The sequence below is a fragment of the Corvus moneduloides genome, chromosome 1, assembly GCF_009650955.1.
Source record: "Corvus moneduloides isolate bCorMon1 chromosome 1, bCorMon1.pri, whole genome shotgun sequence".
Classification (NCBI taxonomy): Eukaryota; Metazoa; Chordata; class Aves; order Passeriformes; family Corvidae; genus Corvus; species Corvus moneduloides.
In genome coordinates this window covers 39,718,009-39,730,163 of record NC_045476.1, presented here as the reverse complement: position 1 = coordinate 39,730,163, position 12,155 = coordinate 39,718,009, and the positions used below count along the sequence as shown (strand labels likewise).

Genomic DNA, 12,155 nt, shown 5'->3' with positions numbered 1-12,155 from the left:
CCTGTCAAGCAGACAGGAACTTTTTGGTTTTTTTGAGGCTGGATCAAGATGGGACAGTGACAGCCCAACTAATACTGTCTGCAGATAAGAGAGAGGAGCTGCCACAGCTGGAGAAGGCTTTTCACAGCTGCATCTGCCCGTGAGGGGCCCTTCCAGCAGTAGGTGCCAATCCAGTTACGGGCAGCAAGGGAAAGCCCATTGGTGCCTCCAGGATGTGCTGCAGCCATGCTGTGCCCCTGTAGTCCTCCTGCCACGCTGACTGCAGGAGCTCTTTGCATTTCCACCTGCTGCTGCTGGGGGCAGAGACTTGCTGGTTTGAGGTGTTACCACTTGTATTTGGCTGGTGCAAGCTGTGTGTGTTTACTGGTGCCAGATGACACTGCAGCCCCCAAGGGAGCCCTGCCACAATGCAGTGCAGTCCTGTCACACACTGCCAGGTCTTCAGGAAAGGGTGTTTGTCTGAGCCTGAAGTGGCTCACGTGGTGTCAGACATGTCTCCAGGTGCCAGACCCCAGTTTATGACTTACAGGGTGGTGCAAAGCCATGCAGCCTTTGCTCTTCAACCACAGCCAGCACAGGATCCCAATCCCACCATCCCATGCCAAGGGAGCAGTACTGATGCCAAAACACAGCAAGTGCCTGCTTTTCTGTAGCTTCATTCTGCTCCCTTACCTCAGTTCACAAAAACTCTGCTCAGTACCTCAGTTCACAAAAACAGGAGCCCACTGCAAAGCTGTACAAATGGCTGCAGTCAGGAGCAAAGGCATCAGAGCTGGGTGAACAGTAGTGAGGGATGGGTTTGCCATGAGGAAGGCAAGGTCACTGCAGAGTTTTCAGCTGATGGAACAAGTAATCTCGGCGGGAAAAAGCTGCAGCTGTACACAAAGGCCTTAACTGCTGCTTTAGTAGGTAGAAACAAAACAGCAGTATTGTGCTAGATGAAAATGGAGGCCAGGCTGGGCGCTGGCAGCTGCACTCAGGGATTCCAAATTTACTCACGGGAAGAGGTTTCTCCTTGCTTGCTGGGGACTCTCAGTTGCTCCGTGGGATAGGTCAGCCTTCTGAAAGCACAGCATAGCAACAGTGGCAAGTCCTTCCTCATTTGCCGAAGTGGGGACAAAGGGTGAGAGGATGCAGGGAGTGCCACAGGTGCCAGGGGAGTCCTCTCTTTCATCCTGGGAAATTGCTCATCGAATCCCTTGTGAATCTCAACAGGGCCAAGGTCAGCCAGTGTTCACTCTTCACTCCCAGAGGCAGACGAGAGCTGACGGCTCGAGCTGCAGACGTTTGAAATAGCTGCCCTCAGGAGCACAGGGGGATGTGAAAGCAGGGATGATGTTTCAGAGAAAACAGCAGCTTCAGCTTCAGGAGCATCAAGGCATGAGAGGTCATGGCAGGTGGGTTAAGGAATAAAAACTGGTCTTACTCAGCCAGGGGCAAAAACTACAGTCATTGCTTTATACTGGGAAAGCAGGAAATGTCCTGTGCCCTTTGCAGGTGGAGAGTCCCTGGGTGATGCACTGGAAAACAGCAGGTTTTGGGCAGTGCTGATGCCACCTCACCCACTCAAGGTCAGCACCTGCAGGGCTCAAGCAACCCTTTAGGGTGGCAATACATACATTCCTGCCACACACAGGGCCGGCAGCTGCTGCTGGCACCAGGGCTGCTGGCAGGGGCACTCCCAGCAGCCCCAGGAGGCTGCAGATTGCGCAGTGCCAGTCTAAGAAAGGTGCCGCGCTTGCCCATCCCAGCCGCCACACAGGCAGCTGGCTCAGGAGGTGGCCGCTGGTGACAGGGCTGGTGACGGGTCACTTCCATCACTGCAGTGAGCGGCTGTGCCCGAGAGCAACGCAGCCCTGGGTGCGGGAGCGTCTCCCTTGCTCCCGTGGGGCAGAGCCAGAGCTCCAGCTCCAGCTCCAGCAAACCCCTTGCAAACAACTACATTAGGCCCAGCCTCTCCCGTCTGGGGACTCCTCTTATGCTCTGCAGGCAGCAACTTAATTAGCTGCTAAAGTCTCGAAAGCCTGACCTGGGCGTCACAGACTGGAGCAAACGAAGCTGTCAAGCTTTCGTGCTTCCATTACCTGCCAGACACTTTAATCTCGAGTTTAGCAGATGTTATTCCTGGCCCGGGTGATTTGGGAAGAGGAAAGCCGCTCCCTGGAGAAGTCACCCGGGTCTGCAGGGGGAGGGAGGCGGTGAGGAGAGCCCAGCGCCAGGCGGGGTGGGACAGCCCCACGGTGCTCGTTCTCCTCGGTGGCAGAGCCCGGTGGGGCTTGGGGAGAGGCCTGGCAGCTTCCTCTTCCTTCTGTTTGAGGCCGGCTTAAAGAAACAACTAGGAGGGGAAGGGGGGGGAGGTTTTGTTAAAATGTAAACACATGTTCAAACAAAGCAGTCTGTAAACAGGATGAAACGAAAGTAGGGCAGAAGCTCGACACAAAACATGACTCCAAAGATAACGGGCCAAATGCGGAGAGGCACCGAGCACCTGCAACTTGCAGCGGCCCCGGCTGAGGACGTGTCCCTGCGCCTGAGATCTGCCTCCTCTATGCTCCTGCTTTTACAAGCAGTGAGTCATCTTGCGTCAACTGAGGATGGGCTTTTTGCAATTATTTATTTATGTCAAACCCTCCTCCCTGCCACCATGCATCCCTGATCTCATCCTCCTCAGAAAACAGATGCTTTATTACACAATAGCTGGAAAACTCCATCTCACTTGGCTTTTGCTGAGGCTCCTTGTTGCCTGTTGGCTGGCTGGCAAGGAGACAGCAGGAATGAGCTGCACAGCACCTCACAGGCAGTGTGCTCTGTGGCCTTGTTTGGCTTTTGGGACACCAGCACCTCTCTCCCTGCAGGAGCTGGGAGCCTCCTCCACTGAACAAACACACCGGGGGATGTTTGCAGACACCAGCAGGCTCCAGCCTGCACCCCTCCAAGCACAGACACTGTTCAGGTGTTGTAGCCTCAGAAGGAGAATGAGACCTTACAGAACTGGGCACTCAGAAGCCAGGGGAGCAACTTCCCTGTTTAGCTCCTGCTGCTGCTGCAGGGGACTCTTCCCACCTTCCTGCTCTCTTTGCTGCAGGCTGTGTGTTGTGTTTCCCTCTTTCTGCTAGAAACAGCACAGCATGTAGAAGTGGACACGGAGCACTGGCTGTACCAAACTGGCGTGTGGTAGCGGGGCCAGGCACACATACATGTGTACAACATCACCATCTATTGCTCACAGCTCCCAGGAATACCTTGGGGCCAGCACAGCATCCCAGTTCACGCTGCAGGACAAGCAGCTTAGGGCAGAGGTGGCATGTCCCATGTCCCAGCCATAGAAAGGAGGGTAGGATGTGATACCAATAGATGCCACTGTTGGGGTTTTAGGAGTTCTCCGGGTTTTTTTTTTTCTGTTAAAGGAATTTTCCCCATACATGTTGCCAGGGGGACAAATTACTGAGAGCTTAAGGAAAACAAAAGAGCTGGCTATGGGGATGGGGTGCATCTGGCTACTCTTTTGTTTCACCTGGGTGCGTGGACAGTCGGTCCCCAGCGTTTGGACAGAGAGAGAGGCTGTTTCATCGGCTGCTTTTCCTTCTGCCAGACAAACCCCGGGATCCCAAGCCCGCCTTCCCTGCCCCGCTGGGAGCCGGGCTGTGGCCGCCCTGCCCCGCCGCTGCTTCGAGCCTTCGCTACGTTGTAGCCCTGCTCACCCTGCCTGCCCAGACCTCCGGGGAGTTCCCACCGCAGCTCCGCAGTTTGGATACATCTCGTCTGCCACCCGGGATTTGTGCTCGTCCCTGCCGTTCCAGCCTGCTGTTCCTGAGGGTCCAGGATCAGCTGCCCAGGGGTTTGTGAAGCTCCTTTGTTCCATCCCTTCCCGGGATCCCAGGGCACCGGTGCCGCGCGCTCCCCGAGCTCGCTCCGGAGCGCCCCCTGCAGCCGCGGGGGAACCATCGCACCTGCCCTGCTCACCGGGAGCCGCCAGCGCCCCTGCCGGCTGCGAGCGGAACTGCACCCGAGGGGAAAGGGCCCGACAGCTGAGAAAGCTGGGACTGGGTTTGTGATTGTTCGCTGTTACTGCCAGAGTTGTTGCTGTTTGTTTGACTGGTCATGCACATATAGATATATAATAGTAAAGAACTGTTATTCCTATTTTCCACATCTTTGCCTAAAGGCCCCTTGATTTCAAAGTTATAATAACTCGGAGGGAAGGGGGGTTGCATCTGCCATTCCAAGGGAGGCTTCTGCCTTCCTTAGCAGACACCTGTCTTTCAAACCAAGACAGCCACCAATTTAAATTTCACACATGAAATCCTGTACCTACTGAACTGGAATGAATTCCAGCAGATTTTTCTGATGCAGAGCCAAACTCGGCTCTAACTAGTTTGCTTCCATAACACAGCTCAAGACTGAGGAGGAAAACACAGAAATAACTAGCAGTGAAGGAAGTCAGGCTTTCCAGAAGGTGGCTGGGGAGAGCAGCTGGGGAAGTGGGGAGGGGTGGTGGAAAAAAAGTTACTCTAACAAAAGATAGGAACATGTTGCTCCGTAATTACATCCAACTGTTTCTGGGTGCAGACTTGAATAATTCATGCATTACGACTATCATCTCCCACAGAGAGAATTGTGATGGCCCAATTGTCACTGTGCTTTAGCAGCGGGTTCAGCTACCCCCAGGCACACCAAAAGGCTTATCTCAAAAGTGGAGCAAGCAAGGATGGACACCCAGCTGTGGGGGAACCTGTGCCATAAATCTGTGCATCACATTCCATCAGCAGGTACTACCAGCCTGCACAAGTCGCCCTGGCTGGGACCAGCACCCTGTTGAGTTGAGATGCAATACACCTACGCAAGGAGCATCTCCTGCCTGGAGAGTGAACTCCTTTCATTTTCCCCCACATACTCCACATAACCTTGGTGAAATGCACTTGTTTTTACTCAGAGCACCCACAGCTCCACTCCCCAACTAGCGTAGGGGGAGAGGTGTAAAATCACACTTTCCCCACAGCAGACTTAGCCCGTACACTATCCAAAACCACATGGCTCATCTGTACTCCTGTCCTCATCTCACTTTACATTTAGCACAAGGGCTGCAGCTGCCCAGCTGCCACCAGTCCAGGCAGGAATATTTGGAGTGGCAATGCAGCCAGCCAGGTGTCTCACACCCACAGCTACCTGCTGCAGGTGACCTGACTCGGAGAGCTGCAGCCACTCTCCCAGGAGAAAGTTTCCAGGTGGTTGGCATCATAGTAGGTGATGAGAAAGGACTGTTTGCCCGCTGCCATCTTTGCCCCATGTTCCTTTTCTTTTTTTCCTTCTGAAACCACCCATGAGTGTCCCTACCTCCTGACCTGGCAGCTCTAACTTCAGCTAACCTTGAAGGCCATCATGTCTGCTGAAGATCAACAGAGGCTGCATTAACCTCTAGCCACCCCTGCAAAACAACAGCTACATCAGTTCTCTTCTACTGAGACCTTCCCTGGCCAGATGGATACAAGCCTGTCACATCACTGCCTGTGGGACAGGTGAAGAGTGAGAGGGACTCAGAGGAGCCAGAGGGTGGCCCAGAGGGTCTGCATTCCCACCTGCAGGACTGCAGACAGGTGAGATGCCAAGCTGCTTTTCTGGCTGTGACTCTATACCACGCATTGCTTTTCCATCCTCTGCTCCAGCTCGGACTGCAGCACAGAGATACAGAAGCTCTGTCCCACAGCAATGCCTCTTTCACCAATACTTAAAAAAAAAAAAAAATCACCTGGAAGTGTGAGGAAAACTGTGCTTCAAAAGATTTATTACATATATTTGTACATATTTTACATGAATGGAATGTTAAACATACAACCTAAAAATCAATAAAAAAATATTTTCATTCGTGATTATGTACTGGCAAACCACTGAAAAGAGTACCTTAGAACAACTTAAGTCAACTTGCAATCATACTGCTCAATTACAAAAAAAGAAAAAACCAACAAAACAAAAAGAGGTGTTCCATTTACATTAGACATTGCAAATTACATTCCGATTTCTGCTCCGGGTTATGAAGGAAGGTATCTTGTCCATTACCACTGCACATACAGGTGGCATTTCAGAAGCTAGCATGGACTTCCCTCTAACTCACTGTGGGCAATGTTAGCTCTGTAGGAAGAGGCATATAAAAAAAGAGAGTACACATTCTGCTCTCTACCAGCAGGTATCTGCCAAAGGGTAGGAAGAGGCAGAATGAGATTTGTAATCAAGGGATAAGGTTAACACTGGATCACCACTCATTCAGTGCCACACTGCAGCTCTTAAAATTTGTTACAAGTAGTTTTTAAGTAGTTCATTAAAGCATCCCCTCTACAGCTAGGCTACCTCCCTTCTTCCTTGAACATTATAGTGCTTTGGCAAAATCAGCTAAGGGAGAATTCTTCACTGTATGGTAATGAATATTCCAGCTTCATCTTAATATATACATGAGCACAGAATGAAGCTTTGATGTCTCTTCCTACTAGAATTTCACACCTTGAGAGCTTGTGACCAGTCATGTTGAGAAGTGTTTACTATGAAATATAACAAATCAGCAATAAAAGGGACAGATTTGAAGGAAAACAAGAGGAACGGGATTCAGCAACAGATTATGTTCTTGCAACGTCAGGTTACTTACACTTGAAACTCTGCCAAAATCAAGCAAATCCTATTTATCGTTGCAAAATCTTTGCCAAAGCACACCCAAGGGCAAAAGTCTCTCAAACAAACACACAGATTAAAAGCTGCCAGAAAGATCAGTGAGTGGCCTGGCTGCCTTCTTCCTCTTGTACACTGGCAACTTATTAGATCCAAGACAGAATCAAGTCCAGCCTTTTTCAGATGCAGGATATTCCTACAGTGGTTTACCTCAGCAAGTCTTCAACAACTAATAATGCCCCACAGTGAGGTCATTTTACAGCTTATCCTATCATCAGCTCTGATGTACTAATTGAGACATGACTTTACGGAACATAAGTAGCTTGGGAAGCCAGCCTACAATTGTGGAGTAAGATAATCAAATGTAATTTGAGAATATGGACTGGGTTGGTTTTTTTAACCCCCAAGAGGCTAAAACATCTCCAACTTGAGTTTAGAAGCAGGTTAACTTGTGTAGAGAAACAGAAACATCACAAATTGTCCATTCAGGAAACAAATCCTGGACATAGTTCTGTCGTGAATTTCTCACTCAGAGTGTTTTGAATGACAAAAAGTTAAGTGGTAGGAGCTGCATAAAAAAACCCCACGTTTGGCTAGATTGTAGGAAACCCATAACTAGCCTTCTCTTCCAGTTACAACTTCTTACATCACTTTTGCTGATGCCAATGGAAAGTGTATCTATATGGGAATATGGCCTAACATATATCACATCTTCAGCTAGGAGGAGAAGAAATTGATACTAAAATGACTTTTAAGCTTGGAAGGGTGGAAAGTGAATCATCAAATATAGCACTCATCAATAAAAGAGATAATCCTCCACTGGCAAAGGTGAGCTGGAAGATCCCATAGTAGTACTCCTGCACTCCCAGGCATGTGGTAGTCTCTCAGCAGGAAACTCCCAACTGCATAGCAGAAATTAGTAGGTACAACACAACAATACCAAATTTGCACACAAATACTCTCTTTCAATACGGGAAAGTGGCTAAAAGCCACAGAAACTCAAGAGAGATCCCTGCCTGTATCATACCCAACATGTTTTGCCATCATTTACAAAGAGAATAGTAACATTCAAGTGCCAAGTTCCTTGCTTTTGGTGGAGCACAGAAGAAATGGAGCAAGTTTCTAAAGCCCTCAATCAGAAAAGGCAGCACACTAAAAGCATTCTTAAGCACATCTCATGTATTAGATATATCCCTCCAGAAACACCAAAGATCCACATTTCTGAATAAAAATGATTTTTCCTATATTTGCTGAGATTTCAGTCTCCTGAGAGTCCATTTAACCAGCTCTCCAGCCTTCCAGCAAGGCTTAATTAAAAAGCCAGTGCTCCTAAAACTAAGAAGTAGGATAAATGTATAAATCTTGAGATTCAGTCACAAACCCACTTTACATCATAAGGGGGGAAGCAGGGAAAAAACCAAGGTCACAGGTATCCACCCACGTTTTTGTACATTGCCTACATGTCTTCCATTCCAAAATACCCCAATACACTTACCCTTGATTATGACAGCTAACTTGACTACAAATAAGAGCTGTTTTCGGCTTTATCCCTCCCAAAAATAAAATACCAATAATTTGTGGTGTGCTTCATATTTTTGCTTTTACATCCCACTGAACTCTTTGTGGAATGTACACACTGAAAGAAAATGAGCTACCTCCTTGCAATGGGAAGCATTATTATAGATATACTGATTTATAAGAGCCAGGACAAAGGGTGCCCTGTGCTGACAGCAGTGTTGACTCTCTTGTTATTGTACAGGGTATGGTTGTATACAATCCAACTCACAGCCGCCTCCACTATGAACTTCAAAACACGAGTTGCTACTGAAGAGACATGGGTATGTTACAAGTTCAGAAAAATCACACATTTCAAGACAGTGCCAAATGTACTCTTCCCCTGCTGGCAAGCAGCATGTTTATGGCAGACCTGAGTATGGGAATTATTTCACACCCTTACATACTTAGGGAAGATATAGGCCAGATGACAGAAAATACTCTGAAACAGCACAGAACTGGCAATCTCAAGGTATTTACAGGCAAAGAAGCATATCGCACCAAAATTGAAGTTATTGCTTCTTGTGGACAAGTGTGGTGTTCCTTGTTCGAGACACGGGACTTGTTTGGTGTTTATTTTTCCCTTCTGAAGCACAATGAGTCGCCACCCCTGTGAGGACATTTTCAAAATGAAGGTGTTGTCTGTGACTAGAGCTGTGCCTACAGCATGGTCATTAACAGCTGATGGCGACAGAAAGCTTACCTAGGCGAGTTTCCACAGGTGTTCTCAAACCCAAGCATCACTCTCATGCTTCCAAGGGTCATTCCAGGCTTAGTCTATGTTACAGATTTTGATACAAAAAAACCTCCTGTAGTCTTTCAGAAGAGATTTATGGGTACCAAGAAGGTCAAACTGACCTTGTACCAGTTCCTCAAATAGTCCAAGGCATTGCTACTCTACTGTGCTGATGGAAGCAGCGATGGACTCTTGCCTGCAAAAGCATCACCAGTGCGATGGCTGGTGACCTGCTTTTCCAACATTGTTCCTAAATGTGGGGTAACAGTCCTAACTGCTGGGTCTTTAAATCAGCTACTTCCATCTGAATACAGAAAATTAAGGTTTGTGAGGAAACAGTAAGTGTACTAGAAGTATGAACTACCAAAACTGAGCTCAAGTCGTAAACAGATTTATGTTTGCAGTATGTACCTGCTTAACCCCCAAGCCAAAGGCTATCTATGACCTCAGAGCACAGGACATCAAAACACTGACCTACCCCCTTTACATGACTACAGGTGAGTTTCTGTAGGCATGAAGCCAACAGTAACCATTAAATCAATGCAAATGGAAAAGTTTTACTTTCAGAAGATAACAGGAGTTTAAAACATTGGGAAAATGGGCCTGCAGGCAACACCACTATTTGAGTATTGCAGGTGCTGTAATTCCTCATCCCCTCCCTCCCTCCCCCAAGATAATACAAGGCAACACAAATATTCTCATTGAAAAAGGACTCTGTACAGGGAATGACTGTACATCTAATGTGACTACAGAATCGAATGCGTGACAAAATGATTCTGCTCCCACTGAAAAAGAGAATTCAACAGGGCCCCAGAGTTACAGGTTCAGCTGAAACCAGTTGATGCAAGCCCAAAAGAGTAGAAACTGCACTGGCAATTACAACAATTATCTGGTTTGGACTCCTTTAGATTTGCAGCGTTAACAAAGGCATTTTACAGAGCAACATTCAGGAGAAAATGTTATCCAGGGAAGAGCTGCTCTTCAAGCAAGATGGGAGAGTTTAGGAACATGAACTGCATTTGTTCTCCAGATAGCAGCAGTTGCTCCTGTTCTTTGCCCTTTTTGATATTAATCACAGCAGCAACAGAGACAAATGTGTCTTTAAAAAAAAAAAAACAACCAGAATTATTTATGTACAAGAAAATCATCTGAAGTGTTGTGCAACTTATTTTAACTATTGAAACTCACTAAGAATGCTGTTGCTAATAAATATTCATAAACTCTTCCCTGTGTTGTGAAATTCAGAAACTACTACGCTTAATTCTCAATATAAAAAGTATGCCTCTAAACCCTGATATCTGTTCCAGTTTACTGTCTTTTTTTCCCCCCTATCTTTTAAAAAAAACCTATTTATTCTAACTGTGATACTTTGAGGGAACTAATATTTATCCACAGTTTTACTCGGTGTACCCACCCAGAGACATCCTGTGTTTTGTGGAGCTCTGGTTATACCAATATAATACAGTAAAATAATAATAAATTAAACAAATGTAGATGCATTAAAAAAAAAAAAAAAGAAAGAAAAAACCCAAACAAAACAAAAACCCACACTGTCAAATGCTGGTCTCCACATGAAGACACCAAGGGTTTAGATGCAAAGTACTACAGATCCTGCCACCAAAAAAACATTTAAACAAGGAAACATGAACTTGCGCACATTCAAAAAATTAAACACAAATCCCACCTTGATGTTATCTTGCCCATGCCTATAAAAAGCTCTCACTGTTCCTACATTTGCAGTTATTCATTTACACCTCAGGAGGCAGCCTGGAGATGAGAGTAGTACAATAAAATAATTACCTGAAACATCTTTAAAAAAATACCCGTTAAACAAATTACCTTAACTGGCAGCACTTAAAATTGGTAATTCTTTTCTTTTCTTTTTCCTATTTTAAAAAAAGTTGCATAGCTGTAAGATTTTGCTTTGCTGCATTTCTTTCTGTCGATTTTACTCACAAGCAGTAAAAGAGACATTTTAGTTACTTAAATAGCAATACAATGTGCAGATTTCAACTATCTCTATAGCTTGATCAATATAAATTAGTTACCTGTCTTGGTTTTACTCTTTGGACTGCATTGTGACAAAGGTTTAGTTACAAAACTTTGAAATACAGTATTCCTACGCAGAGTGGTTTATGTTTTCTGTTCTTGAAAAAAGTGAAGAACATAAAACAGGGTGTGAATTCAGTAAATTAAGGTCACACTGTTAGATTTTATTTAGTTTGCCATTTACTGTTCTTCAGCCAATGAGAAGGTGAAAACGCTCCCACTCAAATCTGGGGCCGTCCTCCTGCAAGGATCTCAGATAGCACGTATCGAACATCTCCGCTTCCTCTGGAGGCAGTAGGAAACATGTCCAATAACTCGCTTCTTCACAGAACCAGAAGTTAGGCTGAAATTAGGAACTTTGGCCTTCGATACAAAATAGTGTCAGTAATGTCTGTGGGGAGTCGATTGTTACAGGATGTGCAGCACTTTCAAAATCCCTGTGTGTCCTTTGCATGAGTGTTTGGTATACCGAGCACTACTGGCAAGTAACGGTGTCTGCAATGCTTTCTCCATGTCACTGTCCATCTTTGCCTTTTTCAGCCACAAAGAACTCTAAGTCTCAAGCCAGGCACGCTGTGTTCAGCACGGGAACCTCACATCTCCTATGTTTTCTGATCAGTGGAAGCAGCTGTTGGAAAAGCAGAAGACAAAACACCATCATTTCAGCACAGAAACCACTCAAACAGCATGAGCACAACCACTGTGTTTTCCTTCCCCTTTTTCCTAAGCCCCCAGTCATCACCATCCCTGCTGTGAAAAAGGCAAATAGAATTTAACATGAGGCTGGACAGCCATGAGCATGTACAGAGACAGAGGTGCTCATGAACAGCATGCAGGCTTTCTGCCACAACCAGAGATTGGGGGCACTATAGGGAATGTGTTTGTTTATTCACTTTGGCTAACTCTGCCCCGAGGTTAAAACAATTATCCCCATAGCAGGATATCTTCCTTGAGGGTTTCGTTGCTACCCCTACAACACAGACACATGAAGCAATGTGAAACAAATGCACAAATAAATGCTAGTGATGAATACTTCGGATTTTTTTTTTTTAATTTCCCTCTGAACAACAAACCCAAACTCTTAGCTACCAGACAGAATTTCAGATATCTCTATTTCTCTAAAAAATATGATGATTGTTGATATGCTTTGCAATGCTTAGGG

General features: G+C 46.3%; 1 protein-coding gene across 1 annotated transcript in view; it reads right to left on the bottom strand.

Annotated features, from left to right (window-relative positions):
* Window positions 1-5,753: 5,753 nt before the first annotated feature.
* ZNRF2 (zinc and ring finger 2) overlaps window positions 5,754-12,155 on the bottom strand; it is a 58,942-nt gene continuing 52,540 nt past the window's right edge. The window contains exon 5 of the mRNA XM_032107007.1: window positions 5,754-11,621. The gene's annotated coding sequence lies outside the window, so the exon portion shown is untranslated. The remainder of the gene's footprint in view (window positions 11,622-12,155) is intronic.